General features: G+C 48.5%; 1 protein-coding gene across 2 annotated transcripts in view; it reads left to right on the top strand.

Moving 5' to 3' along the window:
- The first annotated feature begins 1,691 nt into the window (after positions 1 to 1,691).
- LOC144176059 (CD151 antigen-like) overlaps positions 1,692 to 17,332 on the top strand; it is a 366,885-nt gene continuing 351,244 nt past the window's right edge. For both annotated transcript variants that reach the window (XM_077705182.1, XM_077705181.1), the window contains exon 1: positions 1,692 to 2,173. The gene's annotated coding sequence lies outside the window, so the exon portion shown is untranslated. The remainder of the gene's footprint in view (positions 2,174 to 17,332) is intronic.

Raw genomic sequence — 17,332 nt, forward strand, 5'->3', positions numbered from 1 at the left:
CCAATAAAGGACTTTACTACTACTGCTACTTCCTCCCATTGGCTCGGAACCGCGCGCTAGCGACGCGGTACCCTACCCACGTCGGTTTTCTCTTCTTTTCCTGCCCAACCTTGGCGGGATGGGCCGAGAATGCCCTGTGTGCGATTTAACAGGCGGTTTAGTTAGAATGGTTGAACATTATTGTATTTTCGGGCGTACAGGATACAGGCGTACAGTGACGTGGCACGAGTACGTATGGGAAAGCTAAGAAGTCGCTGTGCAACATCCCAGGGGACCATATATTTTTCTTCCGCGCTGTCTTGCAGCGTGTTCGCGAAACGTTTTCTTGTGAAGAACGAAATTCCCGCTTTCACATATATGCCAGTTAACGTGGTTTGTTTACTGTAGCAACTGATACGGCCATATACGTGAACGGCTACCTCGTGTAATTCAGATACGTTTGGTTAGTGTATTCCCCCGGCTTCCCTTGTTGAGCAATACCTACCGTCAATATATCTGTGGGCGATTCAGCTCTCTGCATTGTGCTATATTTCTTTTGCGGCTGTGTTGTACCGACCACATCACAGATATAGCGGCATCCGTGGCCTGTGCATCACCCACTTTGCGGTACGCCTGTCCCTGCCTAGCCCTGGGCCGCGCGTGTGTGAAAACGCGGCGTCACAGTGTCAGTAAGGCAGATGAGTACTGTGGCGGGAGGGGGTGAAGTTCGTCGTCACAAATCTGCCACAACTGGGACCGGACTGTGAGCGCAGACCCTGCCGCACTGATCCCAACGATTGACCAGTTTACTTAGAGGAGTAACCACCTCCAGTGGTCATCGCCTGCTCATCGCCTGCCACCACCTGCTCATCGCATTTACGTTGACCCCCACTACCGAAGTGAAAATTATACCTCACCTTTTTTTTTTTTAGTAATTTCGAAACCACAAGGGTGAGGCAGTTTCATGTGCCTTTGAAGTTTAAAAAGAAATTCTTATTTTTTTTCATTATTGGAACCGCCATGGTGGCTCAGTGGTTATGGCGATGTGCAGCTGAGCCCAATTAAGGATACGGGTTCGATTCCCGGCCGCGGCAGCCGCTTTTCTGATGGTTGCGAAAAGCGAAAACGCCCGTGTGTGCGAGACTTCGGCGCACGTTAAAGATTATCAGGTGGTTAAAATTAATCCGGAGTCCCCCACCCCGGCGCGCCTACTCGCCTTTGTAGCGTCGGTGCGTTAAGCACCACAATCAATCAAATCAGTCGATTATAGATTTGCAGCTAGTTTGGCGGGAAGGTTACAGTCAACTAATACAAAAATACAACCACTCCCTGACCCATTAGAAAGCTATATAGGGTAAACATACACCGTGTAAACACGGATATTGGATGGAGTAGTTACTCGAAACAAAGAACGGGAAGCAAAAACGGTATTCCACTCGTGTATCGCGTGTTCTCGCGCTGTTTTCGCGCTGTTTTCCCAGAAACAGCCACACCATCGCCGACCAAATGGGCCCCGTCGGTGATAGCCCCACATTTGATAGAAAAGAGAGCATTTTTCCCGGCACAGACTCAACTGCGCCACACGATGACTGCGCACAGACGCACGAAATTTCCCAGGGGCGCGAGGAGTCGCAGGTACCCTGGGCGGCTGACGTGCCTCCCGCGTGCCTCGAGCGGAGCCAATGGGCTGCGCTGCCGGTGGCGCCATCTGCGGGGCCTCCGTTCAACCGCGGCGGCCGGGGGAGCCCACGGTCGCCGGCCGCGGGCTTTCCTCCGTCAGAGCGTGGCATTGAGTGAACGGCGGAGCCGTTCGCATCCGTCTCCGCGCCTTTTCCCTTTTGTTTCGAGCGTCAGCAACGTGCCGTCCGCTGTGCGCGTCGTTCGCGCCAGCCGCGCTGGTCGAAGGATCGCGCTGCTATTTCCATCCCCTGTCGAGCACTGCGGTGAAGCGGACTCCTGCGGCGGCGACCAAGATGCTCGCATCGGAGCGGCACCGAAGGCCGCCAGCGTGGATGCTCTTGGGATGAGTGTCGCCTCCGATTCGGCACGCAGTGGTGTGGCAAGTGCGCCGGCCGCCGCTGGTGAATTGGGAAAGTGTGCGACCATCGGGCTCTGTGTTTTGCTCGTGGCTCACATTGCAGCGTGCTCCCGACAGCCTATCTGCGCCTCTGGCCCAAAGACGCACCATGTCACGGTGAGTGGCACTTGCTTGTTGGCGTTCTCGCCCTTGGTGCACACCTTTGACCGCGTGCTTCTGCTGGTCCCCCTTAGTCGTGGCGCAAAGGAAACGAAAACACAAAAATGCGCAGTTTGACGTCAGTCAGTCAAGCATGCGCGCTGTCCTCCGAGGAAACCATGAAGAAGAATTTAGGCGCGACCATCGATGCTGGAATGATTTTATCCAATCCCGATTCCGCCCCCTCGTGTTGCAGTTAACCAATGTTTACTTGCACCGACATTTCATTGTTGGAGCCCTCACTAAGTGCGTTTTGCAGCACAGTTTATAGTGATGTTGCGTATTCACTGTCGTTCTAACATAAAAAAATTCCGGGTTTAACATACACATTTGGTACAGATGACAACTGGCTCTCCACGTGTCCGCAGGCGGCTGTTGGTTTTCGTAGCAAAGAACAAAAAAATACTAAACAATGAATGTTCTGTACAAAATGATCAGGGAGCAAGACATCTGATTTAAGAATTGGCAGGTGGTTAAGAAAAGAACAAATAAATACTAAACTATAGATGTTCTTTAAGATCTTCACAAAATGATCAACAACCAACAAAGTAGGTTTCGAAAATTTGCAGGCGGGTATTTCAATCCGTATTGCGAAAATACAGCTAGTTTTGCCGATACTGCGACATGGAATTGATACTACTGCATTGTGGTTATGATCGTTGCAAATCGTCAGACACGAAGGAAGATTATGTTGAAAATGTTTATTAAAATAAAGGGGATGGGGAAGGGTTCCTAGGCCGCCTGCCTTCGCAGCCGTCCTGGCCCGATAGATCAGGAACTCCTGGCCTGCAAGCCGACTGCTACGCAGCAAGCTCTCCCACTGCTCCAGGGAGGAGGGACAGGGTATGGGGAGTTGGCGGGACAAGGCAGCACGAGGTGGGGCGTTGTGTAAGGGGCATCGCGGCAGCGAGAGCAGTCATAGGGCTAGGTGGTTGGTGAGGCTGATGGTAGTAGGTGTGGGCTTGTGGTAGGGGTGGGTAAGGGGAAAGGGGGGCTACGTGGTGATGGGGAATATCGGTGCACCGTTCCGGGAGGGGACGCAGGACCGGAGGGTCGCATATCGCTGCCTTCTCGAAATGCCCGGTGGATGAGGTCGCGGGCGATGGCATGTGTGTGCCACCTATTTCCCAGGAAGGGATGCCCGTCTGGGGTAGTTCCGGCCGTTGAGAGAGTATGTTAGCTGCGAGAGTGAATACACTTCCTGATGCAAAGTGCTGATAAGCTGCTTGCGAGCCTGTGAGCACGGTTAATGTAGGCGGGAGGGGCGTGTGGTACTGCCAGAGCAATGGCTGCTTCTTCGGCTGCGGGGAGGAAGGCGGCGGGGAAGGTAGCCGTGCAGAGAGTAGTGCCGTTCGCTTGGATGGCTGTAGTCGCGTGTACGGGGTGAGTGCGCTAGCGTGCAGTGTCTTCTTCTGGGCATACTTGTAGAAAGAAGCCGGGCCGGTGTTGTCGACGACCCGCGTTGTAGACGACCTGGGTGCATGTCCCTGGGTATCGGAATAACGTGCATAGCAGTTCGGTGACCATGGTCTAATAATAATGACAGATCGTCAAACGTGGGCAACAGATTTTCCTTCTCCACCATCGCATCGTCTTGGTACCTGCAAAATTGCCACTCATTTACAGTGATCTTGCGATTAGCAGGGCACGTGCGGCGTTGGCACGAGCGCGCAACCGCACGATGAAGAAGACCCTGTCCTTTGCAGCAGTCGTTGCGTTAATCGGCTTCTCCTTGTCTCCGGTTTCGCATCTGTCGGATGAACCCCCACGCATTGCGACAGTCGAGGTGCGAGGAAGGCACGTTACCAGTTTTTATTGACATCCAATCCGTGGAGGCACGTTCATCAGTCGCCCTTTTTAAGTTTTTTAGTGCACATCGGCTTTCATCGGGCAATGCATTTGCGCGTACCCAACGTGCGGGGATCTCACGCACTTACCGACAAAGTTCACGTATCCATTAAACGCCGATAGGGACGCGACGTTGCGCCTTCGCAAAAAATGTAAGCAACGTGCATACCTTACGCATATTTCCTCGCGCAAAGGGTACGGCAACACGGGAGAAGCCCGTCCGCATCCTTCTCCTGCGTTCCCGTCTCCTTTGCGCGGGGAAACATGCGGGAGGCATACCAGTACCACCGTGCCCAAGTTTCCGCGCGCGAAATGTCATCGAATCAGTTTCTGGGCAGCTGCCTCGAACAGAGATGCTCAGGCATCTGGCAACGGTTTCCAATAGTGCGGGACGTACCATGCGGCTGCGCACGTAATCCGGTTGGATTATCCCGGAACCGCTCCTGATGGAAGGCTTTGGCTGTCGCGCAGAACTCATGTGGGCGCTGCGATTGTGTCGATCGGCGGCGAGTTCCAACTACGCAGGGCCTCGCTTCCGGCGCCTTCGCGATTCATTCTTTAGGTGCACCGAGCGCAGCGGTTCTAGGTCTTTGGCTTTTGGTGGCAGCTGCCAGTCGTCAAGTAACGGTTCTATCTCACTACGGCGGACAGTCGCATTACGGCTAAGAGTGCATTACGGCTGAACGTCGCAACACGGCGGAGAGTCTCACTACGGCTGAAAGTGCATTACGGCTGAACGTCGCAACACGGCGGAGAGTATCACTACGGCTGAAAGTGCGTTACGGCTGAACGTCGCAACACGGCGGAGAGTCTCACTACGGCTAAAAGTGCGTTACGGCTGAACGTCGCAACACGGCGGAGAGTCTCACTACGGCTAAATGTGCGTTACGGCTGAACGTCGCAACACGGCGGAAGGGGGACCCTTTCAGCCGATCAGCCGTTCAAATGATCTGCAGCTAGTTGCGTTCAGCACTGTCGCAGCTGGGCGTTACGGGCAAGAGCCTGGATATACAGGGTGTCCCAGCTATCATGCACCAAGATTAAAAAAAAGAGTAAAGGCGCAACTCGAAAGAAACCAGGTGCATAATGTTTGTAGTACTGTGAAGAAGCGGAGAGTAATTTTTTCGTTAATGAGACGTAATTAACTAATTGTAATTAATTATCTAACTCGAGAAATACTGTCCTAATCACTAAAGTGTCAATGGGGCACTTGTAGGTAACCACGAGGGGCATCTAACTGCGCTATTTTCAGCGACGAATTAATTGCGTACTCATTTATTCTGACTGATAAAGGAAACCCGCGAAATATGAAAAATACCAAGTGACGACGCTTACGCGCGCATTGTAAAGCAGCGTCCCCAAACAAAGCTAATTGAAAGCAACTGCTTCGCGTGTTACCCGCCCGAAGAGACAGCGCATCACCTTGATAATAGCATGCATGGAAGGAGCAGCAGCAGCAAGATTCGCCGGACGCGTGTGCAGATAAGGAACAAACTCGGTTGCGATTTCTTCTTTGTTTCTTTTGTCTATTTCATTCTGGCTAACTCAGAGGCAGCCTGTTTGAGGGCGTTGCTTTACGGTGCGTGCGGAGGCGCCGTCACGTGGTATTTTTCATATTTCGCGGGTTTCCTTTATCAGTCAAAATAAATGAGTACGTAATTAGTTTGTCGCTGAAACTAGCGCAGTTAGATGCCCCTCGTGGTTACCTACAAGTGCCCCATTGACACTTTAGTGATTAGGACAGTATTTCTCGAGTTAGATAATTAATTACAATGAGTTAATTAAGTCTCATTAACGAAAAAATTACTCTCCGCTTCTTCACAGTACTGCAAACATTATGCACCTGGTTTCTTTCGAGTTACGCCTTTACTCTTTTTTTAAATCTTGGTGCATGATAGCTGGGACACCCTTATATTTCGCCGTGTCTTTCCCGCATTTTCATTGTTTTCCTGCACTTGTTTTATTTCTTGCGTATTTCGCGTGTTTATTTTTTACGGCTGAAGTAGTGGTACGGCTAAATACGCGTTTAATTTTTAAATACGTATTATTTATAGAAGAATTTGAAGTATCGAACAATATTCCTTTACTCAAAAATGGTCTCGCGGGGTTTATGCATAATTATCGCCCCAAATCTATCCTTTTCTTCTCAGATAAGGTTTAAAAAAAAACTAATTGAAACCCGCCTTTTTCGCCATTTTAAAAACATCCGCTTGCTCCCCCTTTCTCAGTTATGTTTTCGTGCTGTCCTATGGACTAACATTATGACTGTGTGCCTAACAGACAAAATTAAATCGTTCATTGACCGCTGCGACGCTGCTGCTGGGTTTTCTTAGAGTTCTCGGCAGCATTCGACACAAGGGACCATGACGTTCTTTTCATTTTGCTTGAGCGTTATTGGGTAACAGGTCCTGCCATAACTTGATACGAAGCCGTCTACTAATCATGCAACAGACATTAATTTCTACAGGAATATCATACCCTGTCACAGTTACTAGAGGAGTTCCACAAGGCTCGATCTTGGGCCCATTGCTCCTTTTAATTTAACAAATGATCTTCCTCTCGGTTTTAATTCCTCAATGCATACTGCATATAGATGGCACCACCGTCTTTAACTGCCATCAAAATAGCTGTGCCTTGATCCAAGTGCTAAAGGCTGACCTGTTTTCCTTCCAACTATTGCGTCCTCTTAAGAAATTATCTTAACGTACCTAAAACTTGCTTTTAGATGCGAAGCAGCTTATGGAGATGACACCGGAGCATGAGATCAATTGGGTTTAATAAAACAAAATGAGTGGTTAACAAATGGCGCAGGATGGGCGAAAAGTGGACAGAGAAAACACTACAGCATTCAATCTTTCAGTCAATCTTTCAAACAACCCGCCGCAGTGGCTCAGTGGCTAAGGCATTGCACTACTGAGCACGAGGTCGCGGGTTCGATTCCCGGCCGCAGCGGCCGCTTTTCTGATAGAGGCAAAAAGCAAAAACGCCCGTGTGTTCGAGATTTCGGCGAACGTTAAAGATCCCCAGGTGGTCAAAATTAATCCGGAGCCCTCCACTATGGCGCGCCTTGGGGGTTGTGGTTTGCGACGGGAAAAGGAAAGGAAATTCACTGGGGATATTTTGAGCTTCATCGCCTGTGTTGCGTCGGCGCGTAAAACAATCAATCAATCAATCAATCAATCAATTTTTCAAACAGACAATCTTACAGGCAATCTTATTGCTCTTACGAAATCTTTGACCGGCATTTGTCGGCTATTCAGGACTGCTTTTTTTGTGTGTTGGCGGCTTCTGGCGTTGGCAGCTTCTGCCACATTGTGTATATTTTACAATAGCAATCTAAATACACTGAAGAACACAACTAAGGGATATTGCGCGCGGGGTTAGGGTTGATGGCATAGTGGCTACTGTTTTTAATGCAAAAACGTGGAAGATATACGTTGGAGATGCTATTAATCAACAAACAAAAAATAAAACAAGTCCCAGAAAACAATGAAAATGCGGGAAAGACACGCCGAAATATATATGCAGGCTCTTGCCCGTAACGCCCAGCTGCGACAATGCTGAACGCAACTAGCAGCAGATCATTTGAACGGCTGATCGGCTGAAAGGGTCCCCTTTCCGCCGTGTTGCGACGTTCAGCCGTAACGCACATTTAGCCGTAGTGAGACTCTCCGCCGTGTTGCGACGTTCAGCCGTAACGCACTTTTAGCCGTAGTGAGACTCTCCGCCGTGTTGCGACGTTCAGCCGTAACGCACTTTCAGCCGTAGTGAGACTCTCCGCCGTGTTGCGACGTTCAGCCGTAATGCACTTTCAGCCGTAGTGAGACTCTCCGCCGTGTTGCGACGTTCAGCCGTAATGCACTCTTAGCCGTAATGCGACTGTCCGCCGTAGTGGGACGATGCCTCAAGTAACGACGTCGTCGTGGCGCGCCGTCGCAGTGCGGGATTTCCCCGTCCCCGTTATTGGGTGTGTGTCATTATGCGCTTGGAAGTTCATGATGGGATAGAGGCTCGGCGACAGCACCTCGCCTAATGTAGCTCGAGCGGCTGCGCTGTAATAGAAAGCAAATTAGGTGTAGTAGATATACTACACCAACGAGGCGGCACAAAATGGATTCCGTGGTTCCGACTCTTCCGCAGAGAACACAATATGTAGATGTAAAGGGTTTAAATCTTCTATACAAGCTTTAAAGTTGGTGTACCTCAAGGAAGTATTTTAGGGACACTTTTGTTCTCTATATATATTAATGATGTGGTCACGGGCTCCGTTCATTGTACTAATAATGTCACTTTTGTGTCTTCCGACGACGACACTACAGTTTTTGCTTCAAGCACATCGGAAAAAGAATTAGAGGTACAAAGCAATAAGATACTGCTTGATTTGGAGAATTGAGCTGGCTCGAACGACCTCCGCATTAATACGAAAAAAAAACTAAGGTTGTCGTCTATTCCAATAAAGGAAAACAAGTAACTCCAAGTGTAAATTTAGGCAGTACCCTGATAGAGATTGTCTATTCTGCAAAAATCCTCGGAGTAATTTTTTCAAAACATTTAACGTGGAACGAGCACGTTCAGTATGTACAATCAAAAGCGTCATCTGCTGTTGGTATTATTGTTCGAATGAGGCATATTTATCCTGTAAAAGTGAAGATTCTATTGTACAACTCCTTAGTATTCTCGTTGTTTTCTTACTGCAGCCTTGTGTGGTGCAAGACGGGCGTGTCGTATTTGTCAAAGCTGCAGCTATTACAAAAAAGAGCTGTTCGCTGCATACCTAACGTTCACTTCCTTCATCCCACTAAAAACTTTTTTTTTTGAAGTACGACATTCTTTCAGTGTACTCTTTGTATAATTATAGGTTGTTGGTAACCTACAAACGATTAGCTGGTAACGATAGCCCGGTCGTAGCGAACTGCAATATACGCCGCGATTAGCTCGATATATCCAACAGTTCGATACAGCGAAACCCACCGACCACGAGTTTTTTGTTACGAATTCGCCATACGCGGGACGCCTTCGCCCTCCACATCCCCGCATGCGGAAACCAACACAATTGAGTATGTCGTTAGTAACCATGCACAAAACATGCACATTTATTGCAAGCAATAAGGCTTGATACGGATACTTGATACGCAATAAGGCTTGATACTTTCCACCTCAACTGCCTACCTCGCAAAAAAGAGGTGATTCTTGTTTTCACTTTCATTTTGGCGGCGTCAACTAGCACAGCATTCGAGTCCGTGTCCTTCAATATCGAAGCAATGATGCCAGAGCATATCAACTGCGAAAGCGGTTCATTAGCGGCGGACGGCTTTCACCCGCGACATCCTCTGCCTCTTTGGCGCTTTCAGCAGCGTCAGCTGTCGTGACATCGGCGATGGTGTCTGCGTCAGAGGGGCTCACAGTGACGGCAACCTGGTCGTCCACTACACTCGGGAAATGCCCGGAGGAATTGTATGGCCCCGTCCTGTGCGTAGTTGCAGTCATGGACCATTTTCAACTAGCCCGGCTTTCCACTCTCCTTCAGTTACGTAAAGTGTCCGGCGTCACGTCGCTCCATGTGAGGCTCAACGTCGCAACCGCGGCCAATCAACATCTCAGTTACCGCTGTGGGACCATGCGTTTCGGCGGCAATCCGAAGTTCGCCGAGTTCGAGAAATCCGATGGGAACTTCGTTATAAGGAATATGTTTCACGTGTGTTTTTGTAACTGATTTGTTTTGGTTTTTCGATATATAGCATAATTCGCTCTATCCGGGTTCGTTATAAGTTTGACTGTAGTGCTATAACTGCCTTGCATCATGTAGCAATGTTCGAGATGAGATCAAGCTCAACGATCGTTAAGCGCGAAAAAAAATTTCCAGTGGAAGGACGTGACATACGAGCACAGTCGTTCATTCTGCAGCAGGAACTAGTACGTTGCGAAAATCCCTCATCGAGCTCAGGTCGAGTCGTCCCAACTCGCCAGACGTTTCAGGCGAAAACGTTTTCGCTAATCGCAACATCGTTATAGCGCCTCTCTTCGTTTGCCACGTCCATTGTCTGGGAATTTTTATCGCCCCTAACGGTGGTTGATCTTCTATTACTCGAACCCATACGTTATTGAGACCAAGCTGCTTGGCCTAAAACATCCCTATTCCGTTTTGTTGAGGCCGTGTTCACACGACCACTGGGTTTGAAGCCAACCGAAAATGTGGCCATTTGTGTAAGATTTTCGAGTGATTCCAGTTTGCGCTTTCACAATATATGTTATGGTGCACGCAAGTAGGACCACGTGTGTTCTTCCAACTGCAAATATTTCAGAGCGCAAGCCGGAAAAAATAAACACACGGCAGACAGCCCAAGGCTAACGTTGCCGCATCATCCTGTCTTTGCCATTCGATCAATTTCAAGTCTTTGTAGTTTAAAGACATGAAACCACGTAGGCTCACATGCTGCTTTGGTTCCTGGTCCTTGTGATAAATGCGTGAAAGTGCCTGCGGCAATGATAATATGTAACATGTCTGACGATTCTCTCTCGATTGTACACCGTGCATTTTGACATAAAGCTTGCCCCGAAAAAAAAAAAATCGCCGCAGCGCTATTCAAGACAAATCATTTGGCATAGAGGAAAGGGTGATGTCTTTCGTTTCTTGACCCAACTACAGTTCCAAAGAGGGTGCGTATCTGTCAGACCATCTTTGGTTCGCCATATTTTGGTTGCCAAGGGCGCGTAACGCATCGCTTTTTGGCTTTGTTGTTTCTTTTTCCGCTATATTTTCTATATTCCATTCTATTGCATAAGCTTTCGTCATTCTGCGTTATGATAGAACGCCACAGGTAAGCGGTTGTGTTTCAATTGAACGAGCCTGCGGGTCGATTACGTCGCGACGAAAGCTTTTTTTTACTTATTGGCGCCTTTTCGTCGTCAGGCTCTATTGAGTCTGCAAATACACTATCGACAGACAGTTTTGGCGTGTCCGCTTAAAGAGGAGTAGTTATGGTGAGCTGCATACTCTATTTGCATCATGTTCGATCGACACTATTACTGCGATAGAGGTGAGCTCACTTGCTATTCTTGAAAGATGTCGTCGCCCCCTGATACATTTCACGCTGGATTGCTTTATGTCGCTCGTTCGCTGCGCGCTGAATGGTTTACCGCTACATGGCAGCCTTAGCGCACATCGCCGGTGGTTCCAGCTACTACAGTTATTGCTTCACCCAGTGTATATTACGCGTCAGTCAACACGTACAGTATTTCGCTAAAAGCAGGCCCAAATCAGCGCCCGCGAAAAAAAAGTTGCAGTTTCTTACATTCGTATGAGGTATGGACGAGGAGCGAGAGAAAAAAGAGATGACGATTTATTGGAGATGTACGGCAATGCGGGCGGCTGCAAGGCTCAGTAAAATAAAGAAAAAGTTTAATAAACGTAGAGTAGTATAAAGTAAATACACGCACTGAACACAATATGTACGCGAATCACTATGTGGGCCCATTTTATGAACTGCTATATACCGTATATACTCAATTGTAAGCACCCCCTTTTTTTCACGATCGCGATGGCCAAAGTGAGGAGGGCGCTTAGATTCGAAAAACCTAATTCGAAAAAAATAGCATGCGTGTTGGCTTGTCGCGCGACCCAACAGGCAGTTATGTCGCGTGTAAAAGCCACTTGCGTGTCACGGTGCTTCACGCGTGAAAGGGGTATCGCCCTTTGTGTGCCCATACTGCAAACGCAGAACGCAAGCTGCTTTGACAGGCAATGGGCTTCATTTGGGCCTTGAAACAAGTTGCTTCAAAGGCTGCACTTACTTAATGCTCGCTTGACTACCAGTGGCAAAGTTAAAAGAAACTGTAGCATATATCATATAACGAACTTCGCTTATGCAGCCCAATTTCCATGGTATAGTTCTGGAATTCTAAACGAAGCGTAAACAAAACCAATAACAATTGCTGCCCTAGAAGAAAGAGCTGCGTTTGAGGTGCATTTAGGATAGCTTGTGTTGCGTATCGAAAAGACAGCCGCCTTCCTGGCTACCATTTGCAACCTGGAGTAATTTTTTGAACCGGATGGTACACAACGCCTTTTTCTCCCCCTTGTTGTGCTTGCGCAACCTCTACGGCATGTAGCATTTTTTACACTAAAACTCGGTGATAACTAGTTTGGCTTGGATACTCATTGATAGTCGGAGCTACTTCGATGCCTAGATTGGCCCGCCCACTTCGGGGTGCGCAGGAGCGTTTCCTAACTCGAAACGTTGCACTAAAACTCTCTTTGACAGCATGGGGCCGAAATAACGCAACGGAGCGTGGGCGAGTGGACGCTGACAAATGTTCCTTGTACCGTTTAGCATAAGACGCAGGGACAAGGCGCAGTGCATTATCATGGCGACCTCATTGATGGTGACGCGGGCGCGCCTATACGGGAATTAACTCATGATTGGTGGTGTCGCCTGCATGCTACGACAGTGACGTATGGCTCCATGCCGCGTGAGTTTGCCACCCGAAAGACGTCGTATCGTGCCTTCATTTTCCAGGTCAGTGTACCTCAAACCTGTGCAAGAGGCGACAAGCTACGCCAAAGGGGACCCTATGTCATTGAAGAGCTGCGGTAAATCTGTATTTTCAAGGTGACTGCGTGGAGGTTCCTATAGGGATTATAGTTACAGCTATTAAATGGACACTGAAGTGAATTTGTCAAGCTCCCGTTTTTGCTTGCACTGCGTAGACTGCCTCAAATTGGCACTACTTTCATCGTTTATCCGGTTGATCCATCGTTTATCCGGTTGTCGAGGACCTTCTTCGCTCTTGTGAAACAAAGCACAAACTGACGACTGCATACCATCCTCAAACAAATGCCCTTACTGAGCGGCTCAACAAACGCTCACTGACATGCTTGCAATGTACGTTTCCACGACATATAATTCCTCCCGGCACGACACTGCTGGATATTCTCCTTTCTTCCTTCTTTTTGGCCGTGAGCCTACTTTACCGTTCGACACCACCCTGCCGACTTCAAGTGAGCCGACCACTGCATATGCTCGTGACGTCATCGCCCACGCTGAACTGGCGCGCCAAGTTGCCCGAGAACGACTATTGGCATCACAAACGTCCCAGAAGTCTCGATACGACGAGCGTGCACACTTTCCTCCTGGCTCCTTGGTCCTTTTGCGGACCCCTTCTCGCCGAGTTGGACTGATTGAGAAGCTCATTTCACTGGCCCATACCGCGTCGAGCGTGCCGTCACCCCCGTCACTTTAGAAATTGTGCCTGTGTTGCCTCTGACCTCGTCTGGGCACTCAGCACCTCAGCTCGTTCACGTGAGCCGCCTCAAGCCGTACTACCGGCGGAATATACCTGCTACTGCTCCTCCTTCATAACAGGCACCGCGACGGTGCTTTTGCGGCGGGGGAGTTGTGTCACAGACTTTGGCCAGCTTCCCGAGAAACTTACACGGAACATAACCGCATATCCATGCGGCCGATCTCTCCTTGTCTGGGCATATGCTCCGGTGGAAAGGCGCTGGTCGACGACCAACGGCATGAAGAGAAGGTAGACGAAGTCGGAGCTCCCGCTGGACAGGGTTCGCGCCATCAACTTCTGTCCCGGTGACTACGGTTTCTTTTGTAAATACATCTTTTTTCTGGCAACCTATCTCTGCGTTGTCATGTGACAATGTATATATGCACCACAATCGAACTTCGTTATAACGAAGTGGTGTGGGGACAACGAAGTAGTTCGTTATATCCGATATTCGGTGTAACAACAGAGGCAAAATTCACCTCTAACAAACCAAAAATCTGGCTCGCGCAATAGTACTTGATAAAAAAATGCCTTTTTAAGGTTTCCAATCCACCATAAACAAGGTAACCCTTACTTTTCTCTTTTGCATTTCAACCTCCATGAACCGGAACATACGTATGTGAAATTACAACAGAACAAAGTTCACTTGATAAAGCAGGCCTGCGTTCTTCTGTATTTGATGAAGGATGTGATTTTTGTCTGGTGGCTGCTCACAGCACTCAGCAGGGTGGAGTTTTCCACAGTATCCATGAACAAAACGGCATTTATACTTCTGCAGTTTCAGGCGACGCGTGTTTTTCTTCGTTATATCCGATATCGTGTGTGGCTCTCATGGTTTTAGTTTCGTTATAAAAGAAGAAGTGTCCTTGAAATAAAGCGTGACCAACTAAAGTTTGTATTTAGTTCGCTATAGCCGATAATTCGTTATACCAGTGTTCGTTATAACGAGGTATATATTTATTCTCTAATCTGCTCTAGTTACGCTGTACATTCCCCCACCACTGTGGTGGCGCGTAATGTATGAGAATGTTGCCATTGCATATACTTTGTCAAGGTAACTACCAAGCTGCCTTGGGAAAGTGCGTGTTGGGGTGTCAGCGCTCCCAATAAAGGCGCGCGGTAGGAACTCAGTCGCAGGTTGCATAAGCCCGGTTAAATTAAGAGAATTAATTTTGACATGAGGATAAAAAAAAATGGGAAATGCTTCCAGCGAGTTTATACTGTCAAAGTGAGTTTCGGTTTATGAGTCATAGTGCGTAGCTTGGAATGCAGCATTCCGCACTTCTGCGGGGGTCGTTCGGGGTGCTTGGGCCCATTGCAATGATCGATTCATTTTCGAGCGTACAAAGCCCAGCAGCGGCTTTCGCAGAGGCCACTGCGAGGGGATCACGTCGTAGCTGCCACGGACGTGGTCCCCATTTTTAGCGACCACCCCTAGTGCGTTCCCCGGTGACGCGGAAGCCCGTGTATGAAGGGCATCGATTTGTGCTTAACCGTCCGTAGCGCAAACATGACGCAAATGCTTTTGCCGTTGCTTGCCGAGCGTCGCTATTGACAGCAAACTGGGGCGTATATAGAAAGTTGTGTTGAGTTCGGCTTCAAATAAGTAGCGATATATTAAAGAACTGGAATGATTGGGTTTTAAAGAACCCGTGACTCTACACAAACTTTAAACTGCCTCTTGTATCGCAAAATCGTTCTCCTTTCTAAATCATTCCGATCGCTTCTCGCTTGGGCTCAGCTGTGAACGCGAACCAGCTAGACCGATCAATAGCTTAGGCATTACGGGCATTACGTATTCTTTATCACCCTCCCTCCCAACTTTTATTTTTTTCTTCTTGAAGGTTCAAACTGCTCATGCAGTTTTAGCTTTTGGTTTTTAATGTCCCGTTGGCTGAGCCTTACCTTATTTCTACCAACCATCGTTGAACAGTCCTGATCTGTATCAATGTCACAGAGGAAATGGATCTGAATTATGCAATGACTCTCAGAATCAGCGATAGTCGTGTTACGTCTAAAAATGGCACTACACGTCTTTTCAATTTGTAATTTGGTAGTCGTAACAGGCATTTCTATTCGGTGTCGTCGTACAACTTGGAATGCCACGATGCTCTTCATCTCTCGAATTTTCAACAAAAATGGCGGTACCCAACAAGACTCGTACCATGTGCTGGTAACAGCAATGGCCGACGGCCGCAGTACATGTGGCTTCCTCATTTGCCATATTAATGTTCATCATCTGCATGATTTAGAGATTCTCAACATTTGTCTACTCCATTTCTTAAGAAATCCGACCTTTTCCTTCGGTACAAACATTGTATAAAGAAATGCCCTTACGCTGTCCGGAAAATATCCAGACTTCTCCCCGCAAGAGAGAGCAGTTCCACAATTCGACGCAAAGTAGAGTCTTCCATCAGGAACCCTTCTCCGGAGGCATTTCTCCGTATAAACGTAATCCTCTAGGAGGACAACGATCCCGACAACGATCCCGTCCGCGTGCTAGTCGTAGCGCAAGGAACCTTTGGTTAAAAGATTTCCCAAGACAAGACAGAGGGCGAATGGGACATCTGCACCGAAGGTGCTGTTTAAAAACAACGCATCTGCAATCGTCTCGGCATGCACTGGTACCCCTGTCCTTAGCGGAAACGACAAATTACCAATCTGTATGGTCCTGTTGAAAAAGACGATCGGCTCTTCGGCATCCCCGTGTCTCTCCAAACATTCAGAACAGTATCTCTAATTTTTCGTCTTGGAAGTCTCCTGTTATAACCGACACCAGGTGGGTCTTCGAGAGCAAAATAACCTTTTTAAATGATCTCATGCTCGGGGCTGTGTCCCTCCCTCCCTTGTTGTCCGCCGTCCGCACTCTGCTGCGCATGCGCGTCTCTTCAGCCCCGTCAGCGTTAGGGCTGACGTCAGCGCAGTCCACTATAAAAGGAAATAGACAGGCGGCGCCCGCTTTCGATCCCACGACTCTCTGGCCGCAACGGGAGGTACGTGGCACTCTTCCCACTGCGCTACAAACCGAGACGGGAGCATGTGCTACGAACATGTCTTATGTCCTTCACTCATTAAAACTACTTCAAGAAGCTACTGATACAACGAAGGCGCGTGCAGCTGAACATCAACGGAAATGACGAACTGAAAACTTTACAGAAGGATATTGAATTTCCTGCGGGAAAGCTGTGGCGGGACGCGCCACGCCCCTTGCAGCTCGACCAGAGAAGAGGACGAAGAGGGCGAGCAGCGGGGTGGGAGCGTGAGCACGCAAAAAAGAAAGACGAAAACCAGGAGGTGTTCGATCAGGTAACGTGGGTGTCGGTCTCTTCGCTCTTTACATTTCTCTACATTTCTCTGTCTCTACATGGGGGTTCACACTACGTTCATATTCGCGCTCCGATAAATGAAACAACATAACGGCAACACAATGGAACCTACATGGAACCCCCATGATGCTTCGCATCCTCCTCATAGTTCCCCACGGGAAGATGGTGTAATTTTTTTTTCACTTAATTCGATTCCTACAACAACACCTCGGACGATTCAAGAATTGCGCGGCGAAAATGTTCCCATCCACTCCGACTGCGGCCAACACTGCGGGAACAACAGGTAGCCAGCGCATTGGGCTGCCCGGGGGTCGTAGTCGTAGTTGCCTCTTATGACCTGTACGGTTTCAGTATGTGTTGAGCCTCCACAGCCGGTGGCATGTCTCCCCATTTTGCCCCAGCAATTTCGGGAATACAAGATCGTGAGCAGACACCGGCTTACTATCTGATCACTAATCTCTCGATAGCCCGAGTAGAAAAGGTGGTGTTAAAATTCTACCGTAATCCGGCCTGTGATTCCGATATTGACCACAAATGGACTTATCCACAGGGAAGTTCTTCCCCCTAAGGATTTTTTTTTTATCCAACGCTGACCCTAGTTTTTTTCCCCTATAACATGAACATGCGCTCGCTTTTTTCAACATTAAGATCAACTTGTTGT

The sequence above is a fragment of the Haemaphysalis longicornis genome, unplaced genomic scaffold (assembly GCF_048455015.1).
Source record: "Haemaphysalis longicornis isolate Haplotype H1 unplaced genomic scaffold, Haemaphysalis longicornis Haplotype H1 scaffold_3, whole genome shotgun sequence".
In the NCBI taxonomy this organism is placed as follows: Eukaryota; Metazoa; Arthropoda; class Arachnida; order Ixodida; family Ixodidae; genus Haemaphysalis; species Haemaphysalis longicornis.